We start from the raw sequence: 24152 nt of genomic DNA, 5'->3' as shown, positions 1-24152 counted from the left end.
GATGTATGTGTGATTCAATTTGGTATGTTTTTTTCCCCCTAATCACCCGGAATCCTATGCAATTTTGAACCCTGTACCCTCTACCCGGTGTTCCTGCTTCCCATAACTATTCAAGCAACGTTCCCTAACTCTCTTTCCCTGCTGGGGTTGCGGATGCCTGTGTAAGCCCTGAACTTGCAGGCGCCAAAACCCTAGAGGGGGTGGTTGGTTCATACCACTCCTAAGCCTGGACTCCAGAAGGCCATGACAATGATGTCCAAGTTTGTTTGGATTGTGTATGCGTTTATGCAGGTAGTACATTTTCGTTCATTCCCTACTTTCATGTGTCATTCCTCCTCCCCTCTCCTGCCACTCATTCCAGTCATCCAGTGTGTCAACACCTGTCCCGACTGCATATCCCTGAACCTCCTTCCCCACCAGGGTCTCAGGGGCCTGTATGAGTTTGACCTTGCAGGCACCCGGGACATGGTGGGGGTGGTTGTTTCGTGACACTTCCGCGCCTGTACAGGGGACCTGTGACAGTAGACATCCATTCATGGTGCATCATCCTATGTCATGTACCACACATGTCTCACATCCTGTCGTGACATTGTTTTGCTGTGCTACCTTGGTTGTTGCATCATTGTGGTAGTACTTGGCCTTTGTGAGGTACTGCTATGTCAAGTCATCTACTGGAGGGTGTTCGGGTTCGTTTTTATGCCTTGGATTTTGTGATTTTGGAAATGAGTGTGGATTCTGAGGGTTCAGGCATCTTTTTACACACAAGGTGGGAGATGGTGACGAAGGGTAAAGGTGATCCTGTGGCCAGGTGGAATTGAGGGTTGGAGGCTCCATGACCCAGGTGCAGTTGTTCAGTGGGTCATGGTAATTTGTGAGGGAGGGGGGGGGGTGTTGTTGATAGTTACCTTGCCCTGCAGTGTGATGGGAACTCTGACATAGTAATGGTGGTATCCTATGTACATGTTGTGTTCTGCTGATCAATGCCTGTTCATGTGTTGTGTTTTCCTTTCAGGTGTGAGGGGATAGTTGTGGTTTGACATGCTGGGGTGTACACATAGTGAATGTTCACATGTGATGTGTAGGGAACACTGATGGTCACTTGAGTGCACATGCATATGTGGAGTGCATGTCCTTGCAGAACCACACACTTGCACTCTGATGCACTACATGTACTCCCGCCCTTGCATATCCACGTGTGCACTGTTTGCCTTCTGGTGCCCACTGTGTCCCTGCAGCACATGTTCTGTGACCGATTATGGATCCAGTACATGCCTAATTTGATGTTTGATGTGGTCTGTCACTTAGATGTGATGCTCAGGGTGTGCATCACACACAATGGCTGTTCACTGTGCTGTGCGCTGAGCAGTGTGATGCAGGAGTAGGACACTGCACACATGAGCTGCAGTGTTGATTTTGCAATGCATAATGTGCATGTAGACAGGCATTCATTGTTATGTTACGTCTACGACTGTTGTAATGCCTTTGGAAATGACTTATTTTGGGTGGGAGATTTTGTTGGTCTGTCATTTCATCTGATTCCGGGTCAGGCATCATTGTCCGATGCCACTGTACATTTAGGACATGGCAATGTGTACCTTATCGTTTCTGTGTTGGTGTATGGGTATTGCTTGCCATGTCATGTTGATGTTTGGTAGGGTTTGAGTGACATGACAGTGATGGCCATGGCTTGCTTTGCAGGTGTGTGTGATGCACACCTTGCATGTCAGGGTCATCCGCTTCTCAGAGCGACTAGCTGGGGGTAGATTTCTCTCCGCAGCAGGGCCCTCCCCCTGGAACAGACTTCCTGCCTGACTTGAACTTGAGGGGAACCATCTCCAGTTCTGGAAGCACCTCAAGACCTTCCTCTTTGCTTCTGCTTACTCTCTGCCTCTCCCTTGCAGAATTCTTCACTGGAACTGCACAGGAGCTGCAACTGGGCCACTCTCGCCGACCTCGGTCCCTGGCCCAGCCACTCTCCACTTGCACTGCCTCCCTGGCAACCCCTGCACTGCAGTACTGTCTCTCTATCCCTACAGCCCTCCCTTCCCAGCACTTGTCTGCACTTACCTTTGCAGTTGCCACCAGCCGACCTATGTATTATTTTTTTGGGCTACTTCCCCTGTACTGGACTGCCACCCACCCTTCCCCTTGCACTTTTCCCTTCCCCCTACCCCTGCACTTGCACGATCTCAATGACACCTGGCCTAGTAGTACCGTTTTCTGTCTTCCCTTGTTCCCCCCTCCCTGCCTCATTGCGCCTTGAAATACTTGTGTATGGCCCATATCATGTCATATGTCATATGTGTGCCTTTTGGTCACACAGGATAGCTTGTGTTTAAGTAGCTAGGGATGCAGACGATGTGGCACTTCCATGGCAACTATCTCAGGGTGGTAGGGTTGTGACAGTTGACTGTCTCTTTGTCATCATCGATTGTCACCTGGTATGTGCCAGGCCTGTGTGCACTCCGCAGGGGTGGGAGTTTAGGTGAAAAATGTGGCCACAAGCTGGGTCCGGGCTTCCTCGCCACGTGCCCTGTCCCCTCCCATGGGCAGCGCCTGTGCCTGTGGTTGGGGATGTGGGGGCACCACCATGTCCACCGGGACGCCCTGCCGTGTTGCAACATTGTGCAGGACATATGCTGCCACAATGATCCTGCACACTACTGGTGGTGCATAGAGTAGTTGCCCACCAGAGCGGTCAAGGGAGCGGAAACGTGACTTGAGCACTCCGTATGTGCGCTCCACTATGCCCCTGGTTGCAATATGGGCGGCGTTGTATCTTACCTGGGGTGGTGTGGTGGGGTTCCGGATTGGCGTCATCATGTGGTTGCTCAGAGGGTAGGCACTGTCCCCTGGGGAGGTGATAATAGTTGAGATTATTAGGGTTTGGATATTTGTCTGTGTGTGACTTGCATGCATGTGCAAGGGCATTTGTACTGACCTAGGAGCCATGTGTCGCCATGCTGCCCAGCTTCCAGGGCCCGGCTCAGGGCGGACATTCTGTATATGAAACTGTCAGGGGTGGAGCCAGGGTAGTTTGCAAAGACAGAGGTGATGATTCCCTTTGCATCACATACCACCTGTACATTGATGGAATGCCAGTGCTTGCGTTTTCGGTAGATGTGCTCAGTGGCCCTAGGTGGACGTAGGGCCACATGGGTGCAATCTATGGCACCAAGCACTTTGGGGAAGTGTGCCACCCTGAAAAAATCCAGGACAACGGCCTGCCTTTCTGCGGGTGTTCTGGGCATGTATATGTGCCTGCGGACTGAGGGGCGCGCTGTCATGACTGCCAGTACCTGGTGTAGGCAGCGTGACTGCGTGGCCTGTGAGACCCCCCCCCACTATGGCAGTGGTCCGCTGAAATGACCCAGTGGCCAAAAAATGCAGGACATTGAGCAGCTTCTCCAAGGGGCTCAATGCTTGGGAGCAAATGGTGGGGGATGTGAGGTCATCTTCCCACTCCCTGACCAGGTCTAGGATGATATGGGGTGGAAACCTATACCTGCCGTAGACCTGGTCGTCAGGCATCCCAAAAAGGCTTGTCCGTGGTGCAAAAATGCGTGCCCTGGCTATTCTCCTCCTCCTGCGGTGTCCCACGATCAGTGCAGCGACAAATGGGGCATTCATCGTAGCTGTATATACGCGTTTGTTGTTTGCGCACACTTTTATGCTGTGCGCGGGGACGCCTCCGCCTGCCTTCGTGTGGGCGGACGCGTTGACGCCTGTGCACGTCTTTTGCCGTGCGCGGGTTTTCCGTATTCGGATACGTGGTAAGACTGTACGTCCGAGTGTCATCGCGTGTGATCGGAGGGGAGTGAGCGTACACGCGATTGGCCTGGGTACGTGTGTTCCGGGGTGCCGGGAACTTTCACACGCGATTGGTGGAAATCCACGTGTGTTCTGTCATCACGTGCAATGAGGGAAACACCCGCGCACATCACGTCACAGATGCGCTCACGCGCTAAGGGCCTTTGGTCCAATTAAATCGCATATGCGTGCAGACGTGCTTACGCGCTAAGGGCCTTTCCTCGAATTACACGCTGACGTGCAGATTTTTCACGTGCCAAATCACTCCGTATCAAGCTGGCAACGCGTAGGCACACGGAAGACCACGCTCCTGCCCAGAAGGCCGAACTACTGCCCCCCAGAGCCCCGAGCACGCTCCCACCTGCCATCTGCTGCTGCCTGACTGCCTGCTGCTCACGTGCCCTGCCATTTGCTGCCTGCACATCAGCCAGGGGTGCTGTTGCTGTGACCACCCCTGCTGGAACCGAAGACTCCCGACTGGGATTCCATCGCTCTTTAGCCCAGCCCCATGACCCAGTTGCCCACCCACTCCTGCCTCTGGGGTTGTCATGTCGGGGCAAACACCATCTGAGACCATTGACAACCCCCGGCCAGAGAGGCAGAGGGGCACCAGCTTCAGTGGCACCGAAGTTGGTGTCCTGGTGGAGCAAGTCCTGGGGCAGTATGATGCCCTCTTCGAAAGTTCCCGCGCCGACAAGGAAGGACGGACTCGGATCTGGACTGACATCGTGACTGCCATCAATGCGGAGGGGGTGGCAGTCCGCGACTTACAACATGTCAAGAAGCGCTGGGAGGACTTCAGGTCCAGGACCCTGAACAAGGCCCGGCGCCTCTTGAAGGCAGCGGATGCCAAGGGGCGCCGGGGCCACTTGTCGGAAGAACAGATGAGGGTCCTGGAACGCATATCCCCAGCGCTCCACGTCCAGGTCCTTGAGAGGCAGACCCGTCTGGAGTCGAGCGGTAAGTGTACATGCATCCTGATTGTGAGAGTGCGTGTGGTGATTTTTCAGTAGTGTGCAGGTTGCACATCTGTTTGTATGGGGTTGAGTATGGGTGGGGGTGTACAGGGCCATGGGGCTAACACATGTGAGGGCTGGAATGTGTGAGACATGGATGGTGCTTGTGTGTGTAGGCTTGCATGCCAAATGCAGTTGTGTGGGCACACATGTTTGGATGAATGTGTATGTAAGTAGACATGTCCGTGAAGTCACGCATGTATGTTGTTTTCGGCTGCATGTATCAGCACTGTGTACATGTGCATGTGTGTGTATTTGACAAGGGTGCAACAGTGATGCAACATGGATGCATGTGACAGCGGTATGTGGAAGCCTGATTGGCAGATGTGACATGGATGCCCGTCTGAACACTGCGTCACTTGGCAGAGGTGTACACATGCATGCAAGTGTGGTGGTGTGTGTACATGTGTGGTGCACTTCCTGTGTTGCATGTGATGTCTGGCTCACCTTTGCCTGCTCATGCTGTTGTATGTGTATGGATGGTGCTGGCAGTTGCGATATGGCTGTGGTATGGCTCATGTGTGCGTGTTGAAATGACATGTGTGTTGGGGATTGTGATGACATGTCTGAGGTTTGCCAATGCCACTCATGTACAACTGTCATGTGTGTATGTGTCCATTGTACAGTGCCCTGATGCCTGTGTTTTGTTTCTCCCTGTCTGCAGCGTCAACTGATGAAGAGGGCGGAGAAGGTGCTGTGGAGCACAGCGGCGGGGATCCCACCGCCAGCCGGAGATGCAAGGCCCGGCTCCCCTCCCATGTTGTGATCTCGTCGGGGAGTGAGGAGTCCGGTGCCACGTCCCAGGCCGCAGCTGCCGGGGGAAGTCCAAGAGGCGGAGGTTGGAGTTGGACTCCTCGGCAGCAGAAGGGGCAGCTGGGACCCCACAGGGCCCAACAGGGGAAGATGGCACGGAGTCATCCAGGTTGGTGGGGGGGTTGGTGGAGGAGGAGGCCGTGCAAGCACCAGAGATGAGGTCTGGAGGTGGGGATCCCACTGGTGCTAGTGGTGCAGTGCAGGACCAGGGACAGGAGGCAACACAGGCCGCCGAGGAGGTGCCTGTGTGCAATCCTGTCCCTAATCCTGTCCCTGCATCATCTTGCACCAGCAGGGATGCCTACGTCCAGACACGTTTTCAGGCAGGGTATGAGCTAACGTCAACTGGCCTTCCTCTGCCTGCGGACGTGGCTATCCGGATCCGGGTTGAGCCTGTCCTGGCTGGTGTGGCGTTGTGTCAACGGGCCATGCGAGGTTACCTGCAGTCTTTTCATGAGGAGACTGCACGTCATCTTGAATGGCTCGTTGACCACGTCAGCTTGCTGGGACAGGTCACCCAGGCCGGATTCCTCTGTCTGATGGGGCTTGCTACGACCCCCTCGGGGCCATGGAGGAGGACCGCCTCCGGGACATTGAGGAGGAGTTTGATGATGCCCTGGCCCGGGACATCCACAAGTGAGCCGTGAAACTAGCCTGCTGCCCTTGTACATAGTTATGTAGGTAGTGTTAGGTTTCATTTTTGTTTTGATTTTATTTGGACCTTTCGGACATTGGCCACCTTTTTGTATATAGTTTATTTTATTAGTTGGTGTAGCTAGATAGGTTTCCTTTCTTTTGTTGGGATAATGGACCCTGGCTTGTTCCCATGTACATAGTTCACTGTTGGATTGTATTTTTTTTTCACATTTTAACCATGGAGTAATGGCTTTCTTTTTTATTTCCCATTGGATTTTGTTTTGTGGACATTGACCTTGGACAACATTACTTTGGAATTTTATTTTTGGTTTTGCTTTTTTTCACGGACATGCTTCTTTTCATTTTTGTACATTCACATTTCTGTTTCTTCATTTTTGATTCTATTAATGTTTCCTTTAATACATATTTTTTTTGGTGAACTTCAATGTGTGGTATCTCATTGGTTTCATGCATTTCATGATATGGGTTTTGAGATTCACTGACACCCATTGGGTGTATGTGAGGGAAATGTGTTTGTTTCGGAACTTGCAATTGGTGTTCTGTGATGTAATTGCAAATTATGAGTGGGTGGATGCAATACTCAGGTGGGTGTTTGGCATTTGGAGGCTGACCATAGGGACCAGGGATCTAGATTGTGATGACATGTTGGCTGGGGAACATGAGTTGCACATGGGTGGGGGCCTGCTGGCAGGTGCCCCACAGTGCTGGGGGGTGTGGGTGGTGGGGAACATGAGTTGGACATGGGTGGGGGCCTGCTGGCAGGTGCCCCACAGTGCTGGGGGGTGGGGGTGGTGGGGAACATGAGTTGGACATGGGTGGGGGCCTGCTGGCAGGTGCCCCACAGTGCTGGGGGTGGGGGTGGTGGGAGACATGGGTGGGGGCCTGGTGGTGGGTGCCCCTGCACTGCTGGGGGGTGGGGGTGCTGGGAGACATGGGTGGGGGCCTGCTGGCAGGTGCCCCACAGTGCTGGGGGGTGGGGGTGGTGGGGAACATGAGTTGGACATGGGTGGGGGCCTGCTGGCAGGTGCCCCACAGTGCTGGGGGGTGGGGGTGGTGGGGAACATGAGTTGGACATGGGTGGGGGCCTGCTGGCAGGTGCCCCACAGTGCTCGGGGGGTGGGGGTGGTGGGAGACATGGGTGGGGGCCTGGTGGAGGCTGCCCCTGGTGACTGGGGGGTAGGGGTGGTGGGAGACATGAGTGGGGGCCTGGTGGAGGCTGCCCCTGGTGGCTGGGGGTGGTGGGAGACATGGGTGGGGGCCTGGTGGAGGCTGCCCCTGCACTGCTGGGGGGTGGGGGTGCTGGGAGACATGGGTGGGGCCTGGTGGAGGCTGCCCCTGGTGGCTGGGGGGTGGGGGTGCTGGGAGACATGGGTGGGGGCCTGGTGGAGGCTGCCCCTGCACTGCTGGGGGGTGGGGGTGCTGGGAGACATGGGTGGGGGCCTGGTGGAGGCTGCCCCTGGTGGCTGGGGGGTGGGGGTGGTGGTAGACATGGGTGGGGTCCTGGTGGAGGGTGCCCCTGGTGGCTGGGGGGTGGGGGTGCTGGGAGACATGGGTGGGGGCCTGGTGATGGGTGCCCCTGCACTGCTGGGGGTGGGGGTGCTGGGAGACATGGGTGGGGGCCTGGTGGAGGGTGCCCCTGGTGGCTGGGGGTGCAGGGGGACATGCGTTGGTGGGCAGTAGTGCAAGTTGACATGTGGGTTGGCTGGGGGGCATGGCCATGGTGGATGGGGTGCCTGCAGGACATGTGCAGGGTAGGCCCCTGTGGTGTGAGCCACCTGCAGGGGCCGTGGAGGGTGTAGAGGGAACACCTGGGAAGACCCACACGTGCAATTCACATGTGGTGCTCCCCGCGCACCCCTGTAATACACGTACCCTGATGAGATCGCGTGTGGAACTTCCCGCGCACCCCTGTAATACACGTACCCTGGTGGAATTGCGTGTGGTACTTCCCGCGCAGCCCTGGAATACACGTACCCTGCTGATGTTGCGTGTGATACTTCCCCTGCACCCTGAAATACACTTACCCTGATGAGATCGCGTGTGTAACTTCCCGCAAACCCCCGAAATACACGTACCCTGATGAGATTGCGTGTGTAACTACCCGCGCACCCCCGAAATACATGTACCCTGATGTGATCGCGTGTGTAACTTCCCGCGCACCCCCGAAATACACGTACCCCGCTCAATCGCGTGTGTGACTTCCGCGCACCCCCGAAATACACGTACCCGCTCAATCGCGTGTGTAACTTCCCGCGCACCCCCGTAATACACGTACCCTGCTCATTCGCGTGTGTACCTTCCCGCGCACCCCCGAAATACATGTACCCCGCTCAATCGCGTGTGTAACTTCCCGCGCACCCCCGAAATACACGTACCCCGCTCAATCGCGTGTGTAACTACCCACGCACCCCCGAAATACACGTACCCCGCTCAATCGCATGTGTAACTTCCCGCGCACCCCTGAAATACACGCACCCCGCTCGATCGCGTGTGTTACTTCCCGCGCACCCCCGCAATACACGTGCCCCGCTCGCACAGGCCCAATTGCTGTATGTTGCCACTTTTGTGATGCGCTGGGACTCTACCGCCTGCCTTCGTGTGGCGGACGTGTTTCAGCTTGTGCGTGTCTTTGGATGTGCGTGGCTTTGCCCTATTCGATTCCATGAATACGTGTGGTTCGAGTGCATGTGGGCGTTCCGTCTGCTTCCCTGCAGTACATCCCCAGTTACGCCCTTATTTTCGTGCGTTGTTCCCCATTCCACGCGTTACGCCCCGTGTCCCGCCCACTTTCTGGTGTATGCGCCGAGGTTGTGCGCTTTCACTGTGCGCGTCGCGCACGCCTTTCGGGATGTTGCAGTGACTTGTGCGCCATGCACGGATTTGGCGCACATCCCGAGGTAAACACGCGCAGGGACTTCCATGAATCGCACGCGTGCGCGTGCGCCTGTTTTTTTGCGCTTGCGCCTGCTTGCGCCTGCTTGCGCGAAGATTTTCGGCGCACGTTTGTTCCGTGAATCGGCCCCCAAATCTGATAAGTGCGTGTATGAAGAGTGATATATAGTCATATTTACCCATGTGGGGCCTCCACAGAAAGAAAAATCGTTGTGCGGGATAGCTCAAGGAGTTAGGGTCTGGGTAACGGTCCAAATGATCCCATGTGTTGTAATCTGCAATAGACAGAAAAACTGTCACTGCGGTGTAACGCCATATTAATACTCGTGTCTACACAAAGTGGCCCATTAGGGTACAAGTTCCCGAATTCTAAGACATATGGGGCATGCTGAGAAAAGCATTTACCTCCTTAGGGCAATCCACTGTGTGGATTCAGCAGTGCTCTCAGATAGCAATGCGAGAGGGTCGCAGCAAATACGGCAATATCCTCAAGCGGCATGGGCTTCCTCCTAGTTCGTTGGGAAAACTTAAACAGCACCGGAAGGGAACCGCCACCATATTGAAGGTGGTTAAATAGCAAACAAAGTCCTATTTTTGTTTCTGTTATCGGAAAACACTGTTAACAACCGAAACGGGCTAGTTGGTTTAACATGGGGTCCACAATTAGGAAAAAGGCCAGAACAACCATAGGGGGAGGCTATAAGTAATATCAATCCCCCTGAAAAAGTTATATGACTCGCTTCCCATGCACTCAAGAATCTAGAAATCGAACAAGGGGCAGGCTGGATACTGTAGTGTCCCCAAATCCTAGGAGGTCTATTAGTTGAAAAAAGTTCACTAGTACCGCAGACTAGAAGTCAAATGGGAAAATATACAAGCATCTAGGCGAGTGACGGAAGCGCCCTATCGGGCAGAGAAAGAAAGCAGAGGATCATGTGCTACCCATATGTAATGCTGGGTGGCCGCAAAGAGACAAAAGTCAATTCAATTAGATAGAGCAGCAGATACTATTAGATGGTTGTACATTATATCTTGTGCCATTCAATGGCTTCATGGAGACCCTTCTTGTCACTTTGATTTTTAATGTAATGATATGGTTGGCACCCTGTATAGTCACTAGAATTGTCCACTTAAAGTCCTTGCAGCCATGTTTTTGTCTACAAAATGTTTGACCATAGGAGCAAGTAGGAGTTTATTTTTTATACAACTCTTATGCACGATAATTCGAGTTTTAATCTTTCTGTTAGTCTTGTCTATATAAAATAGTTGACATGGGCAGGTGATCATATAAACAGTATATTCTGAATTGCAGTTGGAAAAATGGGTCTGTTTCAAAAACCTACCTGTATCTATGTGTACCTCTTTAGATTGTGTGATAATCTTGCAAACAATGCAATGTCTGCAGGGATAAGGACCAATCAGAGGATCTAATCCCCATGCTTGGGTGATGTTGGCTACCACTGGCAATTGAGTTTTTAACTTTCTACTGCTCACACAATTTCCTATGGTGGTAGATTTTTTGTAAGCAAAAAGTGGTTTTGGCAGTTTGGTAGCAGATTGCTCGAACACTTTCCATTGTTTCCGGACTATGTTCCGTATGGTGAGACTTAAGTTGGTAAAAATGTTCACACATACTAACCTCTCGTCCGGTGGTTTTATGATCTTTTCTTCAAGGAGAACATATCTATTATTGTTATATGCTCTTTTGTCTGCTTTTCTAATTAGATTTTTAGGATATCCTCTCAATCTCAATGTTGTCTTTAGTTTCTTTGCTTCTTCTTCATATGCATCTGTTTGATTATTATTCCTTTTGAGTCTGAGGAATTGCCCATAGTGCAAGTTGTCTTTGAGGTGCTTGATATGGTGGCGCTGGTAGTGTAGTAGCAAGTTTTACATCAGTGGCCTTGTGAAAAGGTTTTACTAGAAGTTGACCTGCTGAGTGGTAGATAGTAAGATCCAAAAAATCTTTGGTTTCTTTTTTGATGGTCATGGTAAATTGTAAATGTTGATTACATTGGTTGAGCCAAATTAGGAATTCCCTAGCTCGCTCCTCCGTCCCTGTCCATATCATGAAAATATCATCAATATCAATATACCAAGCCCATGATTGTAAATGTGGTTCAAATGGATGGTTGGTGTATATAGCCTCTCTCATTCGCTTTTGTAACTTTGACTTCTATCATAGCTTTTAGTTCATTAGTGGGGTTGTGCGCCAATTTTGTATAGTGCTTGATGTTATCTAATTGTGTAAGGCATTCATCAATGTAGTTCGTTTTTTTAAGAATAACAATCCCTCCACCTTTGTCTGCTTTTTTTATTACAATCTTTCCATTGTCAGATAGTGCTTTCAGAGCCTCTTTTTCAGTTTTATTCAAATTGTGAAAGATGGGGGTATTTAATTTTTCAACTTTAATTAATTCAGCTAGCACCTTTTTCCCGAAAATCAAAGATCCTGGGGAAAAGGAGTAAGTGGGAGGGCAGACCGTGGAAGGAGATCTTAATCCCATATGGTTGCTCATCTGTGAATTACTTACTACATCAATTTTGTCTACAAAAAATTCTTTCAAATCTATTTGCCGCAGGAACTTGTAAAGATCGTCCCGAAATAGGAATGGATCATGTTTTTTAGAGATAACAAAACCCAGACCTTTGTTCAGGACTTGTTTTTCAATTAGCATTAATTCATGATCGGGAAGATTAACTAAAAGCGATTCCTGCTTCTCGTGTAGCGTTGGTCTCCATTCCAGTTTCCCCTGTTGGGGCCTTGGTATAAAAAAGGACTTTGTGCAGGATTTTGACTTCCTCTTCCTCGTTTATTATTGGAGTTTACACTCCCTTGATTTGGAGTACTGGCAGCAGCTCCCCCACCTGTATTGCCTGGGTCACAACTGTCATTGTTAGAGCTGTATGATGTAGCATGGAAACAAACTCTTCTATTTGGGTTGTGGGGGCCATTATGCTGTACGGCTGGGTTCTTATAACCTTCTTGTGTATAGGGAAAAGATTTTTCATACCACAGTTCTTGAGGACTATTTCCACGTGCTGAAAAAGGTAATTTATAGACCTATTCTCATAGCATTGTCAACTTCATTTTGTCACGAGGAATCTTAGCATTTATAGCTTACTCCTTGTTTTACATTTTCTATCAACAGTTACTCCAATCAAATCAAGTTAAAGACTTCAATTAAGAAGATTTATTACTTTTACTGTAACCATAGCCTAAGTGACATATCTCCTGAAGAATGACCTGTACCAATTTTGAGGACAGAAACATGTTGAGTGTGAAGGTCTAGTGGCATCAGACCTTTAATCGTGTACAAATACAAATTAAGCTTGTCAACAAACAGAAGATTAAAATTAATCTTGATGTTGTTTTACAACTAACTGAGTTGATTTAGAGCTCAGTCTCCTATTGACTAAGGAGTTGTTTTGTCACAAAGACTATTGTGTGTTTTTTATTACTAGTCTTTTAAAATTGTATGCACTTTAGCTCTCTATGCCATTTGTGTTTTTAGATTATATTCTGAATACATTTATGATGTGATTTTTGAGATAACTGTTTGTCTTGGTATAACTGTTGATAATTTCCAACTACCTCTTGTATAGTTTATAATGATTTAAAACTGGCAGCTTTCATTGATCGGCAGCGGAAACCTGATGTATATATGGTAAAGATCGAACGGATGGATGTAAAAAACGATGAACTAATTCTCAACAGGACAAACACCTTGCGTCTACTAAATGCAATTCCCAAACTCCGGAATATACGATCTGAAGATATCCTTGTAATAGAATTCCCACTTGAAGGAGAAACGGACATGGTAGATGTGCAATTCAACACACATTGAATATATGAACAAGTAAGGGACAGCGTCAACCAATTGCGAATCTTGGGTTTTCGCTGTAGGACCGATGATCACAATATTCAACAACTAACAACTCAAGGGATAGAAAAAGACCAAAATCAGGATATCGCTCTTCTCTCGCAAACGTCGACAAAATCTAATAAATGTCCTAGAAATACTCAATATTCAACAAAGAGGCCAAAACATATGAGAGGCATAAGATTTCCTATTCGAAAAATGGAGAGAAGTGGTCAGCTAACATATTATGACAATGAGAAGTATCCAAATGATAGAAAACAAGGAAAAACTTGACAATAACAACCACAACCAACGAAAACCCCAACCATATCTTTATGTTCACGGAATACGAGAGGATCAGTACACCTTTTTGGAAATGTCAACTCGGGCCTACTGATGTTTGATGTGATATGTCTACAGGAAACGTGGATATCACAACAACCGGTATGTGACGTATATATAACGAGGATGAACCCTGCAATCTTGAGAACAAAGGGTCGCCCTTCAGCAGGTCTTTTGACGTTGATTAAAGCAGAAGCAAACCTAGCAATTGTAGAATCATACAATCCCAATCCATTTATGCAAATTACAACACTAGAACTAAAGTCATCAAAGAAGCCTCAGGACTTTTCGGAAAGGAATCCCCAAGGATTTGCTGTGGTAAATCTATACTGGAGTACAGCTGCTATACAGGAGATAACATTCATCGATACCGTACTATCAAATATCAACTCCCTGCACCAAAAACACAGTCAACTAGAAGTAATAGTATGCAGCGATTTAAATGTACATCTATTTAATGCAGATGGAAGAGAGATTATATCTGGAAAACTAGAAGCCAAAGCTCAAGTGTGGGCAAATGAGATGGATTAGCGAGACATGATCCAGTCATCCGGGAACTGTCCACTCGCTAATGGACAGTTCCCGGATGACCTACCAGCAAAACCTACATGGTTTAGCGGTGATAATCTGCATTCTTGGATTACATTTACATCTCCAATGTAATGAGAAATAAAATAAAAATGTTAAAAGTGATTCCGTCACACACTAGCGACCATCATAAAGTGACGATGAGCTGGGAAGTGGCAGTTGAATATACCCAAATAAAGTGATTGCCTTGACATGAGTTAAACAATGGATTGAATAGATTGCGTATATATCTGACCTGAAGTTAGGAACCTTAAAAGAAGACCTGTATAACATGAGACTGTCTGACAGAGAAAAACTGGAGTATGAATGGCTGCTAATACCCTTCTGATCGAAGAAAGGAGGACGATTTGAACAGAGAGTGAAACATGCCCATGCTTACAAAAAGGATCTAAGACTGCAGATTAAAGCAGCAAAGTATATGAATCCCGAACAACGGATAATAACAATAAAACATCATAAACGAAGATACAGAAACTGGACCAGAAATGCTCAAACACAGATGCAGAATGATGCAGAGAATATACTAAATGCACTATCAAAAAGAAACACCAGAGATTTAAGGAATCTATTTAATAACAAAGGAAAGCAAGCTGACTGATTGATCTCTGGTGTCTCTGAAGATGACTCGGTAGCACACTTCTCACTCCTATGTGCACAACAACACAGCACAACTGAAGAAGAGAATTTAGAACCTGTAATAAAATGGAACATCATTTGGGACTATTATGAAATTCTTACCCATATCAAACAAGTGGGTCAAGAGCCCCAGGCCCAGATGGCCTGAGTAATGCAGTCATCAAAAAGAATCCCGAAATATGGGCTGACATATGTTTATACTTATTTAACATCAGCAAAGACTTAGCCCCGCTGTCAAAGACTTGGAAAACAGTAGCATTAATCCTGATATACAAACAAGGGAACAGTACTTCACCCTCGAATTACAGCCCAATAGCCCTCATAGACCCATTGGGCAAAATCTTTGCTGCAATATTGCAGAAATGACTAACCAAATGGGCCAAAATGATGGGGTGTTATGATCCAAGACAAACTGGATTCACCAAGAATGTGGGCACAAACGTCAATTTGTTGCTCCTGAACCTCTTTAAACATGAAGCGATAAGGAAAAAAACACCTCTATACGCAATTCTTGTAGACTTGCAATTGGCTTTTGACACGGTCGATCGTCAGAAGTTATGGGAAAAACTGTCTGCATGGAATTGTCCAAACAAATAATGGAACCAAAAAAAGCTCTCTATTCCCAGACATCGATTCGTGTTAGGCTATCTCAAGACGGCGTGATGTCATCCATAATTCCAACATCCAATGGTTGAAAGCAGGGTTGCCCTTGGCTGCTACGTTATTCATGCTATATACATCAGATCTGGGAAGGAGCCAAGCAATGATAACTGCAAACCCACCAAAACTGAATAACATCGAAATTCCGTCCATGTTATAAGAAGATGATATTGTCCTCATTCACAGGACGCAAGTAGGACTCCATAAAAGACTGTCTAGCCTAGTACAATATACAGGACAGAATAAATTAACAATTAACATAAAGAAAACACAAGCCATGGCACTGACATATTGCCATAACCTTAGGAATAGACCATTGCCAGTTTTCATCAAAGGAAAAAAGATTGAACTGATAAAAACAGTTAAGTTCCTAGGAGTCTGGTTGGACCAATCTGAAATCGAAGCAGGATGGCCTGAACATCTAAAAACCAAGTTACTATCTTTAGCCCGACAAGGATTGGCAATACATAAAAAGTATGGAAAATATTCCCTGAAACCAGTGATGACATTTTACCGCCAAAAGGACATTGCCGTTTTTTGGCATATGGGAGTGAAACAATGCTTAACATATCTCGGCAAATTTGGAACCAAATAGAAGCGATTTTTTGGAGGAAAATCCTGTCTCTGCCGGCATCACACCCAATGATACGAATTACATTTGAGCTAGCGCTACAATCATTGGAGTCAATAGTCAATTGGAAACATCTAGACTTATATAGAAAAACCCTTGTAGATGATATCATTCCTCCAAATGACATCCAACGCAACAAGTTGAATACATCAAATGATGCTGCAGTAAAATCATGGAAAATTACTTGCATACAACTACTGTGTAATGCTGAAGTCACTAGCTAAACGCTAATCAATCGACCACTCAAAGTAAAAAATAAGATACAATGTAATGATTGGATCAATACCATAACTACGAAAGTTCAATATCAGATGGCCATCAACTCAATTTTTGAAGTGAGAGCACTGAACCAACTGCCTCAATACTTGTCATTTTTTCCAGATCGATACATGAGGGACATGTTCCTAAGATTAAGAATAAATATTCTCCCTACATGTGAATATCTCACGTCATCGAAACAATTAACAGATGAAGAAGCCTTTTGCAGACTCTGCGAACACCTGGACCAAATAGAAACACTGTTCCATCTTATTATGGAATGTTGGGCAGTGGTAGAGAAACGACAAATATTTGTAAACATGCTCCCACAAGAAACTAGACAAATGGGATGCGATGAACGATTGGCACTTATACTGCTAGGTAATAATAATCTGCTCATATTCAGAGTTATGCAAGTTTGGAATGTAATAATGACTGTCACCAATAAAATATAAAGACAAGAAGATGAACATTGATAATTGTAACACAAGGAGGAGGAAACAAACGATAAAGAGGTTTAGAAAATAATCTTCTGAAAAGACTTCCTTTATGCCGAATTATCTTTTGCTTTATTTGAAAACAAATGACTAATGAATTCAATTATTTTTTCTGTTATGATGTGCAATGTAAAGTTTGTAATCAAACTAAATCATTTTAATAAAAAAAAAAAGAAAAAATGTTTTTGTTCCAAGGTGATACTAAAATGCCACCATATGAGCCAAAACCAAAAAAGTTTACTCACAACATTTGCACAACCAGTTACATTGGCTTTGGCCATGCTTGCTATTGCAGAGTTGCCAATAAAGAGAATTCCCAATGCAACTACTTCATAATCTCTGCCAGACTTCCAAGCCTATTTGTGCTTTCAATTTCTCTAACCAGTATCTCTCATACATGCTCCATACATCACTCAGCATTCATGTGCATACCCATGAAGCCCTGTTGTTTGGAATAGAAACATAAGCTTACACTTTGTAAATAATGTTACATTTTTACACAGGATGGATTATAAAGGGTTCAGTGGATAGACAGTGGTGTGAGAATGAACATGGTCACCCGCATTTTGAAATCTTTCAACAATAGTGAAATATACACCAATGAATTCTTTGGAAATTCTTCCTCGTACGATACACTGAAATGAAATACCACATGCTGGTTCAAAAAATGCACCACAGACTCTCCCAGTAGCCTTATAAACCGTCCTGAAAACAATTGAACTTTTTTGCAAAGACATATATGTAAATCAGAATGCTGTCCTACAGTATGATATAATGCGAAAAGTGTTGCAATTTAATGCATCCTGTCATTACATGGTGAAGCTCAAAGTTGTAACACACATGCTAAATGCACAGTAGAAATGTCCCTGATAAAAATGATCACAGAGCTTACACCGTTAAGTAAAAGATAGTACGTTCAGGCATATCCTACCATACAAAGCCTCTGAAAAAACTGCCTTTTTTCAAGATGCAATTGCCCACTGAAGGTCATTTGGCATATCACAGAACTGCTGAGTTGTATGTAATGAAAGCCTTTCTTATTAAATATGGTAATGGTGATGTAATGCAGAAAGATCATGGAATAAACATCAATGTACCAAATAGCATGACATCAAAATAAACTTTTGAAAGTAATATTCCACAACTCATTTCTCAAAATACTCAGTTGAACTAGCTTTTACAATACAATGGTTGTCATTTTAACAGAGCCTTCAATATGATACCCGCTCTCCTTCACGGAACAGGCAATTCACAGCAGTGTCCCTCTGCATAATGCGAACACTCACATCAGCAAGACCTATAACAAGCATTGGCAAAGTCAACAGTTTGGGCTTTTGGGTAGGCATGGAACAGGCATTTGCTAGCATAGATAAAGGCACTACCTGACCATAAAATCGCAACAGCTGCAAAATTGAGTGATTACTTAAGCATATGATGTCAGTACCTGGCAAATGCTTTTCTAATACCTCAATCCAAAAATGTTGGATTTGTCGTTTATTTTTTTAAACATGATTTCAGTGCTTTGAAGAGATATAAATAGATTCATATTACAAGATTTTAATCTATTCCTATTAGAAGTTTTTATGCATTGAAGTTATTTGAGTCATGAAAATCGAATTTTGTTGTGTTTTGCACTTCTTTCTTTTTTCTTTTTTTCTTTTTTCTTTTTGTTTCCATCTTTCCCAGTGTTTTACATGAATTGTGATTTGTAAAGGTTTGTAACCATATACAATAAAAAAATAAAAAAAAAGAGATATTTACTGAGTGGCTGAAGGCACTCTTGTTTAAGACATTTGCATTACACCAATAGCCTTTCAGATGTAATTAAGCCATAAGTGTCATCAGACTGTTTGGAGGAAAAACACTGGCAAGCAAAAGTCTGATGATACTTCCTGAGAGAGTGAGCTCAAAGAGATCCCAGAAGGTTGTGTTTGGGGAAGGGAGAGGAAGGTAGAGTGTGGAAATGGCCAATAGAATTAGCATGGTCATGGGCCATCAGTGGGTGGGTTAACTACTAAAAAGCACCCACAACCTGTGTGTTCCTGCTCATATGCATTATTTCTCCTACCTGTACTCCAATGCAATAGTTGTGGCTTATAGGTGGCACTAAAGCATGATCGTTTACATCTGGTAGGGGGTTGTGCAGACCTATGACTGCACTGGTCTGTCCAATGTACTTGACTTCCAATATGGGAGATCTGGAGGAGGAGACAGGCAGTGAGACTGCCATAGGTCGGAGCACAACCCTTCAAGAATTGGTTTTGCATACTCAGAATTGCAGTCGTTTGCACGTAAGCACACATTTTGGAAGTGTGCTAAGCTTGCGTGAACAAATTGGTTTCCACATGGTGTTTTACTTTTGTGAATTAGCAGGCACAAGTGTGCAAGTTTTTTAGTTTACATCTGGCAGACACAGATTGGAAAATATGTTTGTGAATCTGGCCGTAAGTCTATAGGAACCATTTTCCCTACTGATATAATTCTCACCCTATTGCCAGCAGTGAGAAATACATTTCTTTCATTTTCAGGTGTTCGTGTTGTGTAAACACTGCCCATTGATAGGCATCTGTACACCGCACAATTCCACAGGGTTCAAATACATAGACCTGGAGGTAGAATACTAACCCATGTTAGTACGTGAATGCATTTGAACCATTAGGTGTGCACAGTACACAGCATAAAGTTCTAATGAGGCTGTATGAGGGTTTGATTACATCAGAAGGTCAGGGTGTTCCAGCTGATGGACTTTACAACATTATGGTCTATTGTAGTGCTCTAGTGTAGACAGAAAATAAGAAAGATCTGAAACCATGTTTATATTGTTGTAGATTAGTTAACTGAAGTCCTGGAAAAAGCCTAAACATTTGGAGAAAAAAACATTTTGTTCTCTTTTTTAAAAAGTATTTTTTCTCTCGCTGGTAACTGATCTGAACATTGTGAGACATGTTCAGCCATTGTATACTGTATTTGAGATCTCCAATCTCTGTGACCAGGGTCACACAGTTGGTAGGTCCATGCCCTGCTGCTCTTGGTTTGTATTGGAGATAAGTCCTCAGCCAGATGCATATCGGAATGTATTTCCAACATGCAATGAAACATTAGCATAGTTCCCTATTTTCTTTAACTTCACATTTCATTTCGGTTTCCGGAAGAGCACAATAAAATAATGGCTTGCATAGTCAATAGCTTGAAATTGTAGTAGTTTTGATGTCTGGGTTAATACCATTGTAAATGATGACATTACATTCGTTATTAAGTGTTCCTTACTATGTGATGTGCAATTTTGTTACCATTTTTTTTAGGTGTGCTTAAATTGCTATGGTATAGGATGGAACATTATTTGTTTTAAGTACTGATTGATATGTAAAATCAATTTTGGTGTGTGGGTGTATACATTATTTTGGGAATAGTTAAAGGGCGAATGTATCGAAGGGTTCTTGTAAACCGAAACCATAATATTTATTAGTACCCAGCACGGGTTATCATCAGTACAACAAACGCATCGAATGCTGCATTTCCAGGCCTTACCTCATGGTAAGCTCGCACTTGTCCCTGCGCGTCCCTGGCGCCGGTCTTCGTTGCTCCTTTTTTTTTTTCCTTTTTTTTTTCTTTCAGGCAACCATGGAAAGGGAGAAGGGACCACACGTAGTCTCTTCTCTCTGTTCCCTGGTGGCCATTTTTTCTGTTTACTTTGTTTTTTTCATTTACTTGAATGGCCACCATGGAAGGGGAGAATGGACTTCATCTTCTCCCTTCTCCCCTTTCATGGTGAACATTTTCTTTGTTTACTAAGGCCGCCACGGAAAGAGAAAATGGACTGCCTTTTCAGTCCGCTGCAGCCATTTTTGTAACTTTTTGTTTTCCGGCTGCGAAACGCAATGCGTCTCACAGCCAGAAAAAAATACCCAAGGCCTTAATACCCCAGTCTAATGGGCCGAGGTACTAATGCAATAAGCCCCTCGACTGCGGGTTATTACCGCCTGAGTTAATGCCCCCAGGCCTTTCTTTAAGGCCAGAGGGTAGCTAGGGCCTGTAACTATGGGCCCAGGGGCATTACCTTATGCAGTAATGGCCCGCAGTCTTGGGGCTTATTGCCATAATAGCAAATACACTTTTTACTATGGAGAAGCACTGTGTCTCTTTAAACATTTTCTTGCCCTAATTTAGGGACATGTTACAGACATTTTCCACCTATGCAAGTGCAGTTTGGCAGAGTATTGGAAAAAGGGGAAACGTTGCCAATGTGACAAAATTCTTTGAAATCATTTATTTTTTTCGAAATAGTGTTAGAAAAATGAACTTGCAACTGGGCAACATTACTGTAACCGGGATCCAGATGTCTTTAGAATTCAATGACGATCATGGGAAAAACACAGCACTTTCAAATCGCTGAGAAAATGGCCTGCACATGACCAATTGTTCACCTTGGGCCTTAAACTTTGCAATGGTGCAATTACAGTTTTGCACTGTATTAGCATTAGGGCAAACAATGCATTTTTTCTATATGTTGTTTGTGTCTTATTACCAGGCCAATGTTAGCTCAAGTGATAATACGTAATGTGTTAGCACTATGTCAAGGGTCTGCATCCTGCGGCCCTCCAGACGTTTTGGACTATGTGGGATACATCTACCAGCCCAGCAGAACCCCCTACCTCACCAAACTATATCTCAGCAGTCACCAGCAGAATGGCTGTGCTGGCTCTGTTGAGCACTCTTCCCTTCCATCAAAACTGCGTTTTGCAGCTACAAAAATTATGGCTGCACTGTTTCACCAGACACATATGGGGCAAGAGGAAACACAGAACAGCTTGAGAATTGCTACCAGTAATTTCTTCATTTGCACTAAAGAAAATAAGTCAAAGGCAGCACTGCTATGCTGCCAGCTCAGCATTTCCTATAGATAAAGAAAGCGTTCTTCATGTAAAAATGACTGCGCGCTGATGCCCTGTCCAATTTTTTCAACTGTACACAATTTGGTTCCAGTAAGACCCAGCTATGCGTATCCACATTCAGGTTGTGCTCCAGCAAAATGGGGCATTCCTCATTGAATGACAGGCTGTGTCAGGCAAGATCTGTGAAATAGCAAAGAACAGCACTACAAGCCATACGCACAACGCTTTACTTTTTGCAACAAAATATCACTGACAAGCCCTTCACAAGAAGCCCTCTCTCTCTGTGCTTATGTCAGTTTCATTAGACCCTTGCCTCCGACAGACTCCTCTGTGGTAGAAATGACTAGGGCCATGGAAATGCTCAAAACACAGATGCGAGCGAAAACGGCATTTTGTAAAGTGACAGTCAAAGAAAATTAACCACGTGTAAAATTGTGCTTTTGACAAACAAGATCAGTTTGAAAGTGAAAATGGTGAATTAAGGCCCTGACCTTGCATAGAAATGTGATGGTGGTTTGTTTTAAAACACATATAGAATATTTAATTCTAACCGACTTGCTTTCTGGTTCAGAAAAAAAAATGCTGTGACGCCAGAAAGAAACAGGTTTGCAGGCCCTGGCATCAAAGGACTGACTATAGAATCTACCTCCCACCAAGTGGACCAGCATCTGGGGCATATGAATGGACCAAGGGGGCGAATGTAAGACCCTTGCCAGACGGAGTGGCACTGCTCCAGCATGGGACAAAGGATTTCCAGGACACATAGGTTCGACTTTCAGGTGGCACCACCCCTCAGCTTAAAAGAAGTCGTCATGACAACTTCTGTGCCAGTGGGCCAGAGAAAGACATTTGGATTGGAGGGTTGGAAGACTGCCCCTCTTTGGGGGTAAAGCCGGCCCACTTGGTTCTAAAGACATTTCTTCTGAAAACTGTTATTTCTGTAACATGAAAACTTAATAATGTGAAATTTTGTCAGTATGAATGTACATTTTACGCTTTCAAAACAAGACGATGTAGTACTTTCTGACAGGTTGTGGACGCAAAGGCCAGAAAGATGACATTACTGGGAAAAGTACAAAGGACCCGGTTATGAAAGTTGGATGTAAATATGACCCAAATTAATCTGCTTCAGTGCACCTATTTATAGGTTCCTAGGGGAGACGGTTTGCACTAAAATTGTGAAAGATTATTAGAAGGGCTAAATGGCATGGTACAAACTTGGGATTTGGAATGCCATGCTCTGTGTGAAATATGTCATTTGCCTATGTGATTTGCAAAAGCACCACAACTGTAAAAATGTGCAATTTATGTCATAACTGATTTTTGGCAACATTGACTGTGGGAGGTCCAGGGGCGTTGTAAGCACACACCATAAAAATTGCTTTCATGTCTCTGAAGTCCAACCGGCTGACAGGAAGGCGGGACTGCCACCCCTGACCAATCCAGTTGTTAGAGGCATGCCAGGCGAAAGGTCTGCCCCATAGTAAATCCTGTGATGTCATCCACCTTATAAAAGGTGGAGGCTCAGAGAGACAAAGGACTGACTGACTCCAGATTTCCAGCACCAGAACATCCAGAGATCCAGACATTTCATACTCACCCTGCAGAGTCCAGATTCCACTGCAAGAAAGGGATAGCTGATCTAAACCCTCCTATCTAGGCAGAACCACCCTGCAGAATTAAACCCCACTACAATCCCACTAATTCATGGAGAAAGGGGAAAGGTGGCTGAATCCTCATTGGGATTATCCAGCGCTATCTGCTTGCCCTGCTACATGTTTGGCCAGCTGATCCACCTCTCTGTCCAGTCCAAGCTGTTCCCTTCAAGGAGAGCCCGCTTTGGTGCACAGTGACCAAACCCTTGAACTGCTGTTCAGATACCCAGTAGGCGGTCCAGAATCCCATATTCAAGTGCTGATTGTAAGTATCACTGAATCCCATAGCAAATTGTAGGATATCCCATTCTGATACCTTGCCATTTGCTCCACCCTATCAGTAATCCTGAAAGTACTTTAGCAACTGTCTAAATTTATCAGAAATCCTCTGTGCATCCTGTTGTTGATCTCCATGTGTTAATGCCATTCTTTCCTATCCTTTTAGTCCATTGAGTAAATCCTTAGTCATATTTGGAATAAACAAATTAATTACCGCATAAAGAGATACACGGTGTGAAGGGGTTACACTTGCAAGTAACCTGTTTCACGGGTGGCATTCCTCTGTTCTATCCACTGAAATATAGGTTCTGTAACACCTATAATTTGTTTTTTAAAACCGATTCTGCTTTCATTTTTAAAACCGAATTTCCTTTCCTGTTAAGAATCTCATGGAGTTATTCCTTTAGAGTCACCCTTTCACTTTCATATGATCCCTGTGATGTGCATCTGTCCCTTAGCATAAAAACCGCATTCCGATTTTGTCTGTTGAACCTGTTTTTCAAGCTGTTTTGACATTTAAACCCATGAAAATAAGAAAATGCAATTTCTCCATGTGTGATATGGTTGCACTGTGTGTTCCTTCCAAACTTGATTTCTGAAGCATATCCCCGTTGCTAGTACATTGCCTTGTAGTTTATAAGTGTTGTGACTTGTTTGAGACAG

Source organism: Ambystoma mexicanum, chromosome 12 (assembly GCF_040938575.1).
Source record: "Ambystoma mexicanum isolate Mex_15411 chromosome 12, UKY_AmexF1_1, whole genome shotgun sequence".
In the NCBI taxonomy this organism is placed as follows: Eukaryota; Metazoa; Chordata; class Amphibia; order Caudata; family Ambystomatidae; genus Ambystoma; species Ambystoma mexicanum.
This window is presented reverse-complemented; position numbering follows the sequence as displayed.